General features: G+C 43.4%; 1 long non-coding RNA gene across 1 annotated transcript; it reads left to right on the top strand.

Annotated features, from left to right (window-relative positions):
- Positions 1–456: 456 nt before the first annotated feature.
- Positions 457–2,039, top strand: LOC133793968 (uncharacterized). Its single transcript, XR_009875051.1, has 3 exons — positions 457–785; positions 923–1,263; positions 1,335–2,039. It is a non-coding gene; the product is annotated as an uncharacterized LOC133793968 (long non-coding RNA).
- Positions 2,040–14,220: the final 12,181 nt, after the last annotated feature.

The raw sequence follows: 14,220 nt of genomic DNA, 5'->3' as shown, positions 1-14,220 counted from the left end.
GTGCCTGGTCGAGGCACCATATATATGCAGGAGCGACTATCCCGCTGCACCCCTTTTTCGGTCAGTAGCGGATTACTTCAACGTCTCCCCTTTCCAGATCGCTCCTAACGGGATTCAGGCGTTGTCTGCCCTGTTCATTCTTTACTATATGCAAGGCTGGATTGAGCCTACTCCTCACGAGATACATTACTTGTTCGACTTCAGAACCAACCCAAGCCATAAGAACATAGGTTTTTTCCACCTCTTTCACATGCATAAGGGGGTTAAATACCTTTGTGGCATCGCTCACAAGTCGAACCCTGGGAAATACTACACAGAGTATTTCCTCACTTCGGACATTAAAGCCAACAACCTGGCTTTTACGCATGCGGGCCCATTCCAGCAACCCTTGCCCACAAAAGACATGTTCGACCGTGTAGAGGAGTTGGCCAACATGTGCATTGAGGAGAAGGATGTTAAAAATTTGGTTACTGTAGATAATCTTCACATGGTGGGCCTGCTACCAAGTAACCAAAACATCACAGTGGATAGCACTACTGAGGAAAATAATGCAACTGATTAGTCTAACGCTGGCACTGAGGTAGTGACTGACCAGTTCTCTCCTGGACCATCTCCTCACTCCCGTAGACCAGGCGATCTCATAATTAGGGAGCCCCAGCCAGAGGATCAGCGCAAACCTGCTATTCCCACCTAGCTTGGGAAGGGAAAGGCCATCCAACCTGAGAGGGACTTGAGCTCATCATCCGACGACGAGGACGACTTCCTCGACCAGATCCTTAACTCAGGTCTAGTAGTTATAGTGATATGTTTGATAACTTGGTGATATGGGATTAATTGAACTGTCTAGTAGTATGTCTAGTAGTAGTAATGTATTTATCTACATATTGCTTTGCTAACAAATCTTGTGCTTTCTTTCTTGCAGATCCAGAGATGTTTAGACATTTCAACGCCCCCCTGCCCCGAAGAGGAAGTGGCTCCACTCCTCCGAGCAAGGTCCCGAGGATAGTACCGCCCAGCCAAGGGAGACAACCTAAGGGGTTGATTACACTCCCGCAGTTGACTCCTTCCTCGCTTTCTCCCTCTGCGAGCCTAACTCCTACCCGCTTGGCTAGCTCGAGTGAGGTCCTCCGCATTGCTAGTGGCCTCGGAAAAGAACTACTCGAGGAGACTTCCCATGATACTTCAATGCTTCAAAGCTTCGAATCCCTTCCTCAACTTAGCGTTGAAGTCATCTTAAGAAGAGGGCTTGCTCAATTGATGAATGTAAGTGTTTTATCTTACGACAATTTGTTATTAATATTTTTACTTGTAATAACCTCCTGTTTTCCATGCAGTCACTTGTCACCATCATCACACTCAGCTCCGAGCAGTTGATTATAAGGAGTTGATCAAGGTCCTAAATGATCAACTAGTGGATGCCCAAGCTAAAGTGGAAACTCTAACTACTTCGGAGAAAGACTCCAAATCCAAGCTGGAGCAGTCAAAGAAGACTGTGGCTGAGCAAGAGGAGTCTCTTAGGAGGTTGGCTGATGGGAATGATAAACTAACCCAAACCAACAAGTCGCTGACTGATCAGCTAGAGAAACTAACTGGTGAGAACGAGGGGTTGGCTCGCGAGAACGAGGGACTGATTCGCAAGAATGAGGAGCTGAAGCAGGAGAAAAAAGCTGATCTTACTCGCTACGAGGAGATCTGCTTCAACTATTTTTATCAGGCGTGGAAGCTAAACAAGCCTCTCAACCTCGACTTTCTCACGGAGGAGGTTAAGGCAGAGGAGCTTGCTAAATGTGAGGCTAGGGCTGCCGAGGAAGCAGCTAATCCTGCCGGCACCACATCCGCTTCCCCCACGCTATCATTCCGACTGGAAGGAGCAGCTGAAGCTGAGGAAGAGGTTGACCAACCTGCCAGAGCCGACCAGTGACCCCTCATCTGACCAGAGAAGCCTTCGCTCGACCAGACAAGTTGTCATCCTACCAGATCTCTATCATACTTTTGTTTTGTATTTTGTTACATACTCTTGCTCGTATGATCGAGCTGTTGCCATTTGTACTTTGGTTTTCTATTTTTGGCTAACTTGAAACATTTACGCTTTTTTATACTTAAAACATTACAAGTTTATTGTGAATAGCAAAGTCACTCTAATGTATGCCTTATATTCTCGCATGAGTACTTAGTTTTCTAACTTGGAAATTCTAGACATTTCATAAGTCCATACTAAGTATACTTTCTCACACTCTTATTGCTCTAACATTTTATGAGCATAATGTTTATTGTCACACGAATATCTGTTTCTAACTTAAAATTTTAAAAAATTCCAAGTTACTTAAGCTTTGTCAAACAAGTTAGCTTAATGGCCTTTTTGGACTTCAAAAATTTACAAGTCAGCCTAAAAACAAATATCTTTGCTCGTGCTCTTATTGCCTGTGTTGAAGTGTACGCCAGTATACCCTATGTGCCCCCCAAGTGATTGAGGGTTGAAATATCCTTGATCACTTGCTACTTGATCAAATTTTTCCGAGCAGTTATTACTCGTGAAATACATAGAATATACAAAAATATTTCAGTAGTTAACCACTGCAAAACACATGCAACTATTTAAACGTTGGTATTAACCGATGGATACCGACCAGTTGAACATTGCCCGGTATTTCTTTTAGAAGACCTTTTTTGTTTTAAGTTGTAATGACAGTTGAACACTGCCAAAGCAAGAATAATCAACATATATGCAAAATTTGTAGCAAGATACGACCACGCTGCGCGTGATCTCTTTTATTACTCGTAAAAAAAAAGAAAGACAAAACGTGTCTAATTACGAGTCTCAAACAAAATAACATTGTTCAAAATAACATGACTGGTTAGCAAATAGCCAGTTCACAAACAAACTTAAATAACAAGTTAAGCACTTGATACAAAGCTACTACTCTGCAAGCAGTATTCATTGATAATATTTCCTCAAGTGCTCGCCATTCCAATAGTTCCTGATCAGCTCTCCATTTAACCGAGCAAGCTTGTAAGTGCCGAGTGGCAAGACTTGCTCAATTTGATACGATCCCTCCCAGTTTGGTCCTAGTACTCCAGCCGCCGGGTCTCTGATGAACACCTTTCTGAGGACCAAATCTCTGACCTGGAACTTTCGATCTCTGACTTTGGAATTAAAATAGCGCGCCACCTTTTGCTAATGAGCAGCAACCCTCAAGCTTGCTTTTTCTCGTCTCTCCTCGAGGGAATCCAAAGATTCTGCTAGCAATTGATGATTCTCCTCCTGGTTTTACATGGTCCTTCGATGAGATGGCGGGTCTACTTCCACAGGTAACATGGCCTCATACCCATATGCCAAGGAAAATGGGGTATGACCAGTTGCTATCCGGGCAGTAGTCCTGTATGACCAAAGGACTTCTGGAAATTCTTTCGCCCAAGCACCCTTAGCTCGCTTCAGACGCTTTTCTAAGGTGTCCTTCAGAGTTTTGTTTACAGCTTCAACTTTCCCATTGGCTTGTGGATGGGCTACCAAGGAGAAACTTTTTGTGATGCCATGTCGAGTGCATAAATCGATAAATATGTCACTGTCGAATTGGGTGCCGTTGTTAGACACTATCTTCTTGGGCAGTCCATAGTGACATATTATATTCTTAACCACAAAGTCTAACACTTTCTTTGAGGTGATCATGGCTAGTGGTTCAGCTTCAGTCCACTTAGTGAAATAATCCACAGCAACCACTGCAAACTGCACTCCTCCTTTCCTTTTGGGTAATTTCCCGATCAGATCAATGCCTCACACTGCAAAAGGCCATGGGCTCTGCATTTGCTTCAAGACATTCGGAGGCACCCTGGGAACTTTAGAAAATATCTGGCATTTATCACATTTATTTACGTACTCCATAGAATCCTCGTTCATTGTAGGCCAGTAAAATCCTTCCTGCAAAATCTTTTTAGATAGACTCTGCCCCCCAGCATGATCTCCACAGAACCCCTCGTGCACTTCAGCTAATAAAGTTTTTGACTGGTCGAGTGCTATGCACCTGAGGAGAGGCAAAGAGTACCCTCTTCTATACAGCACCCCATCCATCATAATGTACCTAGCAGCTTGCCTCATAATCTTCTTTGCTTCATTACGATCATCTGGGAGGGTTCCTTGCTCAAGGTAAGCAATGATGGGTGTCATCCAAGTGTTAGCTATTGTGATAGGCATGGCTTCTTGTTCATTAATGCTCGGCTTTGCCAAGTATTCCATCGGTACTATGTTCAGAGTTTCAACATCTTTTGCACTAGCTAGTTTTGCTAGAGCGTCTGCGTTAGAGTTCTGCTCCCGTGGTACCAACTTAATGGTGTACTCCTCGAATTGTGCTAGCAGATCCTTGGTCTTATTTAAGTATGCCACCATGCATAGGCCCCTTGCCTGATATTCCCCCAAGACTTGGTAGACCACCAATTAGGAATCACTGTTCACTTCCATCGACCGGGCACGCACATCTCTAGCCAAGCACAAGCCTGCTAGGAGCGCTTCATACTCCGCCTCATTATTAGAAGCATTGAATCCGAACCTTAGTGCAAAATGAATTCGGTGCTTCTCTGGCGTGACCAATATAATTCCAGCTCCTGAATGATGCTCGTTCGACAACCCATCAACAAAAAGTTTCCAATTAGGAAGTTCCTCTTTCTGCTCAATGACACGCTCTTGCTGGTCGGGAACATCAGCGATCCCAGTACATTCAGCAATGAAATCTGCCAAACCCTGACCCTTAATAGCAGATCTCAGTTGGTACTTGATTTCGAATTGGCCCAATTCAACCACCCATTTAAGTAGTCGACCAGACGACTTTGGCTTCTGCAAGACTTGACGTAGGGGCTAGTCGGCAAGGACTTTATTGGGGTGTGCCTGGAAGTACGGACGCAACTTATGTGATGCAAGTACCAAGCAATAAGCCAACTTCTCAATCATGGGATACCGGGATTCTGCTCCTATCAATCGCTTGCTAACATAGTACACTGGGTGATGCACTTTATCTTCTTCTCGTACTAAGGCAGCACTGACAGCGTGCTCCGTGATTGCTAGGTACATAAAGAGATCTTCTCCATCAACTGGCTTCGACAGAACATGAGGTTGGGCCAAGTGTTCCTTTATGGATTGGAAAGCCTGCTCACACTTTGCTGTCCATTCAAACTTCTTGCTCCCTCTAAGTAAGTTAAAAAATGGGACACACTTGTCCGTTGATTTAGAGATGAACCTGCTTAGAGCTGCAATCCGCCCAGTCAAGCTTTGCACATCCTTAATTTTGGCTGAACACTTCATTTCTGCGAGAGCCCCTATCTTTTCTGGATTCGCCTCTATTCCTCGGGAGTTCACAATAAACCCAAATTTTTTTCCAAAACTTACTCCGAATGAGCACTTGAGGGGGTTCAACTTCATGCTATACTTTCTCAGTATTGCAAAGCACTCCTCCAAGTCTCGTACATGTCCTTCAGCTTCCTTTGACTTCACCAGCATATTGTCTACGTACACCTCCATGCTCTTGCCAATTAAGTCACGAAACATACCGTTCACCAAACGCTGGTAGGTAGCTCCGACGTTCTTCAATCCAAAAGGCATGACCTTATAATAGTACAGCCCTATGTCCGTTCGGAAGCTGGTATGCTCTTCATCAGGAGGATGCATGCTGATCTGGTTAAACCCCGAATATGCATCCATGAAGGACAATGTTTCATGACCAGAGGTTGCATCCACTAGCTGGTCTATTCTTGGCAAAGGAAAGCAGTCCTTTGGGCATGCCTTGTTCAGGTCAGTAAAGTCTACACATGTCCTCCATTTTCCATTGGGTTTGGGCACTAACACTGAGTTTGAAACCCAGGCGGGGTAATATGCTTCTCTTATGAACCCATTCTCCTTTAGCCGCTCTACTTCCTCCTTGAGAGCCTTTGCTCGATCCTTGTCAAGCAATCTCCGCTTCTACTGCACTGCTGGATAGCTTTCACCCACGTTGAGCATGTGGCTGATCACAGTTGGTGAGATACCCACCATATCCCTGTGAGACCAGGCAAAGACATCTTGATTCCTCCGCAAGAATTCTATCAGCTGTGCTCTCACCTCTGCCTTCAACTTTTTCCCAACCTTGACTCCTCTGGTCGGATCATTCTCATCTATTGGGACCTCCTCTAACTCCTCGGATGGTCCCACATCACTTTCATAATCCCTAAAGCGAGGATCAAAGTCCCTTCCCTCACTTTGGGCAACGCCCTATTTGGTGACTTCATCACCGGATGGGGCTTTTTGTTCTCTTAAACCAAAAGTGCTTTCTTGGCCAAAATCCTCTAACATCTCTTCCCGATCGGTTACAACTGCAAAACTTAGGTCGACATCCATCTCATCTACCTCCTCTTTCTCAACACATACAATCATGTTGCTCTCCTTGGCCCCCTTCCTTGCTTTAGCTACTGAGGCATTATAGCACTCCCTAGCCTCTCTCTGGTCTCCTCGGACGCAGCCTATGCCTGCACTAGTCGGGAACTTCATGGAAAGGTGCCATATAGAGACTGCTACATGCAAGGTGGTGAGTAGTGGTCGACCAATAACCACATTGTAGGCGGACGAGCAGTAGACAATCAAAAACTCAGTCATCACTGTCTCATGTTTGGGAGCCTCCCCTGTTGTGACTGGCAACTTGATTGTTCCAGCTGGTGACAATCCTTTTCTAGTAAACCCATAAATGACTTGAGAGCATGGCTTCAAGTCATTGATAGATAGCTTCATCCTCTCAAAGGATGACTTGTAAATAATGTTCACTGAGCTCCCTGTGTCAATCAAACACCTCTTCACCTTCATATTTGCAATTTGGACTGTCATGACGAGAGGATCATTGTGAGGATACCTCACATGTCGAGCATCATCTTCAGTGAAAGTGAGGGACTCACTTTCGTATCATGGGTTCTTCGTGGGCCGTTCCTCCACAGCCATAACTTTGGAGGTTGATGCTACATCCAACTCATGACGAAGGGTGCGAGCATACCTCTCCCTTGCCTTATTGCTATCTCCACCAAGATGTGGACCTCCACATATGGTATCTAAAGTGAAGTCCACGGGCTCAGGTTGCAAAGGTGGGGATCGTTGCTGCTTGAACCCAGGATTGTTGTTACTTCCCTCTCCCTGGGTCTTCTCTGCTCGATACTTCTTCAGTTTTCCCGAACGGAGGAGAAACTCTATCTCATCCTTGAGATGATTACACTCATTCGTGTCGTGTCCATAGTCCCCATGGAAGCGACAAAACTTGTTCATATCCCTCTTACTCATTTCCTTCTTGATTGGTGGGGGTTTCCGGTAGGGGACCTCTTGATAACTTGCCAAATATATCTCCGCTCGGCTCGCCGAAAGAGTGGTGTAATTGGTGAACCAAGGTTCATACTTAGTTGGCTTGTCGTTTGATCCCAACTTAGCCTTCTTTTCATTGTGGCGGTCAGAACCGTTATTCCCACGTTTCTTACCACCACTTTGCTCATTTCCACCATTCTTGGGAGGATCAGTCGATCCGCTCGGATTGTTCAGGCCCTTCTCTCCCTTCTCAATCGCATCATCCAATTTCATGTACTTGTCCGCCCAGTCCAGAAATAGTTGTAATGTTGAAATTGGATTGCGATGAATGCTGTCCCACAAAGGACTCCGATAGATAATGGCAGAAGAAATTGCCACCATCTTCCCCTCATCTCCAACTGCAATAGCTCGGTTAGCTTCTCTCATGAACCTTTGTATGTAGTTCTTGAGAGACTCATCCTTTCCTTGCTTAATATCCGCCAAGTGATTGGCGTATACAGGAGGGGTTCGAGCAGTACTAAACTGCCTGCAAAACTCCTTTCTAAAACTTTCCCAAGAATTGATAGAGTTAGGCTTAAATTTCCAATACCACTCCTGGGCAGTGTCGGACAATGTGGTGGGGAAGACTCTGCACCGATAGTCATCACTCACTCCGAGCAGCTCCATCTGATCTTCGAATTTCCCCACGTGCCTTATCAGGTCTGCCTTTTCTGTATAAACTGGCAGTACCGGTGCTTTATACTTTGCTGGTGGCTGGGCTGCTCTAATTCGAGCACAGAATGGGCTGCCACTTCTGTGGTCTACTGGATCAATCGCAGAGGGTTGTTTTGATAGACTCTAAACTGCTGCTGTCAGAGCATCAAGCTGGGCTTGGATGCTTGGGGCCACTGCTTGGGCCTCATTCTCGGGACCGCCTGGTCAGGCGTTCCTATCCGGCAGACCATCATCAAGTATTTATACTTAACTGGTAGGTCGGATTGGATCTCGCCCTTTGACCGGGACGATCCTTCTCCTATCAGCAATGATGTCTCTTAGAACCTTCTGAGTGGTGTGCTTTCCTAATCGATCGAACATAGTACTCCGAGTTTTCTCGGAAGGTTTGTTATGCGGAACATGCTCCTTGCCACTGCGCTGGTTGGGATACAGTGGTGGCCTTCCTGTCTGAGCTGGGCGATCTTTTCCTCCTCGATGATTGTTATCATTCTTCTCCTTCGACTGGTCAGTGTGATGACTGTCAGCTTCATCACGACCATGCCCATCTTTGAAGTGGGAAGTTTCTTTACCTCGAGGAGCTCTATTTTGCTCCTGATCAGGTGGAGTTTTCTTGCTACCTGACTTGTGACTTCCTGACCTAGAAGTCTCTGATCGGTGGCTTCTTGAGGGAGTTCTGGAGTTCCCCTTTTGAGTTGAGGCAGTGCGCGACCGAACCCCATCTTCCTCTCGGCCAGGTGGGTTACTATCACTCTTGTTTGGCCCTCGAGAATGGGGTCTCTCAGTGTTCTTACGACCAGCTTCTGTGGTCCTTGCTCCTGGGGTGGCTGCCACTCCTGCTGCAGCTTGGGCATTGGCCTGTGTCAGTTGCGTAGCTACCCCCAGAGCGACTGCAGCCTCGCGATGCGCCTATCGGCCTCCTCCTATTTTCGCCGGATCTCCTCACTCTTGGCGTCCATTTCCCGTCTTTGCTGCTCGAATGCAGCCTTTTGCCTGGCCATTTCTTCAACAAATGCCTCCTACTTGGCGTTGAATTGTGCCATCTCTTCTTGGAAGGCCTCCATGGCCTCCTAGAGTTCTTCAACTTCTGGAGTCACGTCCTCGAGCACGACTCTGGGCTCAGTATCATGATCTTGTGGGCCAGGACCTTCTGATCTGGTGGGCTCTTTAGAGGACCCCATCTTCTTAGAGGCCGCATTGGTGTTCTTAGGCGCCATAATACTTCAGGGACCGCCTGTCTTTCTCTTTAGGCTCTCAATGAAAGCACCAAAATGTTGACCGTGTTTTTGGCCAACGACGTGTAGACGTCAAAAACGATAAAAACCTTCAAGAGAAATAAACAACACAGACGATTTTTATAGTGGTTCAACCCCAATGTGTTGGTAATAGCCTGATCCACTTAGAGTTGTGATTATAGATCTGTACTCAACATCAGATGAACTTGAGTCAACTGAGTTTCTTCAGTACAGATTACAAGAATACAAGAATTCTCTCAAATACAAGTACTCTCTCTCTCTAGAAAATAAGAATTCGAATCAAAAGTTCAAAAGTCCCTTTTATGATGCCATAAGCCTTGTATTTATAGGCTTAGGATCGTAAAGATGATATCCCCCCATAGTCGGGATATTTTGTTATTCTCATTATATTCAATTTACAATAATATTCAAAATATAACAGTATACTATATTCATGGGATAAATGAGAGATTCCCGCGCAAGCCAAGACCGATTCTTGTTGAAGCCGTTTCTGGGATCTCTTGCGTAGCCTTGCTTTGTCTAGTCGATCCATATCTCATTCAAGCTGGTCGACCACACCTTCTCTGGGCAGACACGCACCTGACTGGGCAGACATGCACTTGACTGGGCAGACATGCACTTGGCTGGTCGGACATGGTCATGACCGATCGGCCAAGGTCATGCTTGGACAGACAAACACTTGACTGGGCGGACAAGATCATGCCTGGGCAGACAAACATGTGATTGGGCGGACAAGATCATGCCTGGGCAGACAAACATGTGCCTGGTCGGACAAGGTCATGCCTGGTCGGTCATGACACTTCTCTGGCCAGTCAAAATTCTCCACTGGTCTACCAGATCACTCCTAAGCTAGGTCACCCAACCATTCCTTGCCATTTGTCACTTCTATTGCCATGTCATCATTTTCAAATTTTGGGGATAACACCTACAACAAAAAACTCATATATTCACTTCAACTTATGAGAAAACCGTTAAATGTTATACACCACATTGTGTAAACAATTTAACCAACTCAACATGCTCCCTTGGGCGAAGAAGTACAAAGTCTTTGTCAATGCAGCCTTCTTTAATGCATGCAATTCTACAACTGTGAGGGTCCGGGGTGGATCCGAGAAGATTTATTCAATCTTCACAAAGCACTTCTTAGTGACTATTCCTATTGAGGTAAACTTCAGGGTGTTTCCCTTGAGTCTCCTTCTCCATTCAAGTGAGCCTGAAAGGTTTTTCTATCTTCTTTGACTGCAAGTTAGTTCTTGATGGAATTACCATGTTGAAATTTCCTATGTCAGTGGAAGACTCTTATTAGTCTTTTTTCTAGTTGTAATGCTTCTCATAATGTGGCAACTCTTGCTTCGAACTCTTATTTTTCGAATTTTATTTTATTTTGGGAGGTTAGTAGGTTACCCTTGATCTAGTAACCACACTTGTTTGGGAATTCTAACACATTCCTTTTATAGAGGAAAAAAATGTTGCTTTACATATTCAATAAATTAATAAATGATGTATTTTAATTAACTTATCTTAGTTTTCCTAGGGAAGGACATAAGAATATATTTATATATATTGTGAAAATAGAAATCACTATTCAAATTGAAATGAAAAAAAATTACAAAATGGATGATGGAATTCCTTCAATCAAATAACTTTATTGTATAGTTAAAGGGCATACTAAGTCAATCCATAAGTCTACAAGCTTGGTCCCAACTGAATCTCATCGAAAATGTGAAGTAACTACTTAATATTTAATTATGATTGCTTTAAAATTATATAAATATTTACATATGTATACACTAAAGGAAGTTATGTGCCATGTATATTTGTTTAGTTTATATTTAATTTTATTTTACTAGGAAATTATTTGTTATAGGTATTAATTTTATATAAATAGATAACGGTATTATGTTCTTGTAATTTATAAATAATTGAATAATGCAATATATTATAAAAGAAGAGCATTGGTATAATCTATAACATAAACCTATATAAAATATGATCAAATAAATTAACAACTTTTTCATGAAAAGTATGAAAAGTTTTGGTAAAATATGTATGAATAATATATCATAATAGGGATATTGGCGGCGATAATATTAAAAAAATTTCAAAAGTTACACTTTAATACCCAAATCTTTTTTTGCGGTAATAATACCTAAATCTACAATTTTGGTGCAACCGTTAGTACTCATCGTTAAATATCCACGTGGCACATTTTTATTAGTCTAATTGGCAGCGATAATACACAAATATTTTCAAAAGTTACACTTTAATACCCAATTTTTTTTTGCGGTAATATTTAAATCTACAATTTTAGTGCAATCGTTAGTGTAACGTCCCAAAATTTCCTAATAAGGCTCAGGGCCTTGATTATGGAGACAGGATGGCAATATGTGGAGTTATATGTTTATTTGATATATTTGATTGTGATTATGTGATAATATAACTAGTGGTGCATGTTTAGGAGTATTAAATAAGCATGTGGGTCTGTTTTTTATTAGAAGGGAAATCTTGATAATTTGGCTCGCTCTGGACATAATTGTATATTTATGTGTATATATGTGATATATGTGTGAGACTACATTATTTTGTGGGTTTATTTGAGTTACTCGGCGTGAGACGATCCTAGGGAGCAAGGTAGCAGGAGAGTCACAATGGGACCCAATACCCGACTCGGGGCGAGTCGAGGGATATTTTAGGTATTTAGCATTTAATTGAGTTATCGGGTAATGGAAATGAATAATTGGAGATATATTTGGAGTTAGGAAGTTTAGGAGGGAATAACAGAGAATTTGACCATTTTGCCATCGGGGACGTTTTTGGTACCCCGAGCCTCGGGATTAGCTTAAGTGAAACTTAAGCCTTAGGAAACATAAAGAAACACTCACAACCTCCCTGAACTGACTCTTTCTCTTTCCTTCACTCTCTTTCTCTCAAAAGCTTCTTAAGCTAACCTTTGAAGAACTATGGAGATTTTTGGCTAAAAACCAAAGAATTGAAGGCTTGGAATTGGGAATTGGATAGCTAGTGGTTAGAGGATCTTCATTCACAACTAAGGTAACTATTTAAACTCTCTGTTATAGTTGAAATTTTATAGAATCCATGGGTGTTTTGAGGTGTTCTTGAACCTTTTAGCTCAAGGTTGAAATTGGTGTTTTGATGAGTTTTAAGACTAGATTTTTGTTGGGTTTTGCTGCTGGGAAGATGTTAGAACTATTGTGGTAATTGAATTATGGTTTTGGGGTAAAGTTGGGATAGTTTGGATTGAATTTGGCTATTGGAAAGTATGAAAAATCTAGGTTCGCGGGGCCAAGTCTCAACTCTGTTCTTGAGGGACTGCGACTCAGCTTGAACCCATGGCCCTGGGAGGTCTCTGTCTAGGAGACGTGTCGCGACCCTCAAGGGCAAGTCGTGGCCCGCATCCCTTTGACAGAGGGGGAGGCTCTCGGATAGGAGGGGGCGCGCCGTGACCCACAGGGTCAGGTTGCGGCCCGCCTGGGCATTTTTGGCCTTGGGGATTTTTTAATAATGGGAACCTTTACCTTAGGGCTCGGGATCGATTCCACTACCTGGTTTAGTGGAATTCGAGGCCCTGGAGGCTAGGACTCGGTCCAAAAGCCTTTTTTTGCTCGTTATTGATGGAATCCTATATTATGGTTGTGACTATGTTATCACTAGGGGCTCGAAACCGAGATCGTGCTCGAGGGTCGTCCTTATTTTACGCTATACTCGGACCTGAGGTAAGAAAACTACACCCAATACGTGTTATATGTGGTTAGGGCTTGGCCCGATTGTTATCAAGTATCATAATTAGGGCACAGGCCTCTGAGAACGTTTATGTTTAAGTTATTGTTTCGCATGCTGGTTGATCCTACTTGAGTGTTCCATACCTACTGAAGTGTTTCGTGCTTGTCGTATGAATTTTGTGGTTAGGGCATGAGGCCCCGTTAAATAAATATGACTAGTATTGTGGGTACGACTGTTCGATAGTGTTATGTGATTAACATACATGCGTGCTTGTTTTATTAGGATATGCCTATTCATATATGTTCCTGTATTGAGGTTTGAATGCCTGGATCAGGGCTTGACATATTAGTCAAGGACGGCAAAAGCGCACTGCGAGTTGGTCGAAAGGCTTAGGCCTAAACCAGCAACATACTACTATGTTGGTCGACCTTATGGTCGATGAAACATTAAAGCGTCAGGTACGTTAGACTAGCTCTACAACTAGTTACTCAGAGCTAAGGGCAAAGGCCCCCAGGTGACTCTATGGTCATGTAGCTTGGGCATAGGGACTCGGGATTGACTCTATGGTCAACTGTTTAGGGAAGTGGCCCCAAATTGGTCAAATGACCACTTTTTTGTAACTAAATGACTGTATGTGTAGGTTGATATTGCTGGTCATGCTAGATAAGTATCTCAGAATTTGTATTAATCTATTTACGCACATGTATAGTTTTCTTACTGAGCCTTTGCTCACGGGTGCTTTGTGGTGAAAGTAAGGGGAAAGAAAAGCTTGGCCATCCATGAGTTGGAGAGCTTCAGTGGTGACATGTACATATGTGGCTGTTCGACCACCACAGCCGGGGATATCTCAGAGGAACTAGGGTTGTAGCCCGGTTTTTGCCTCTTAGGTCGGCTGAATGTAACTTTTGATGTATATACACCTTTTTAAAAGTTTAGTTGTAATATTTTGGGATCCCATAACTGTATGAATCATTTTAAATAAAAGTTAACAGTTCTTTTGACCAAAATTTTCAACCCTAACCCTTGACATTAAATATAGTTACACATTTTAAACTAAATGACTTGGTTAGCAAGTCTGACACAATTTTAAAGTACACAGTGTATCGGTCCTGGATTAGGAGGACATTACAACTTGGTATCAGAGTTGCCAATGTTTAAGGGTTCCTGAAGACTGGTCGGGCATGTACACTCACCACTAAAGACAAGCTCGAC

The sequence above is a fragment of the Humulus lupulus genome, chromosome 8 (assembly GCF_963169125.1).
Source record: "Humulus lupulus chromosome 8, drHumLupu1.1, whole genome shotgun sequence".
Taxonomy (NCBI): Eukaryota; Viridiplantae; Streptophyta; class Magnoliopsida; order Rosales; family Cannabaceae; genus Humulus; species Humulus lupulus.
Note: the sequence above shows the minus strand (reverse complement) of the source record. Positions and strands in the feature narration are given on the sequence as shown.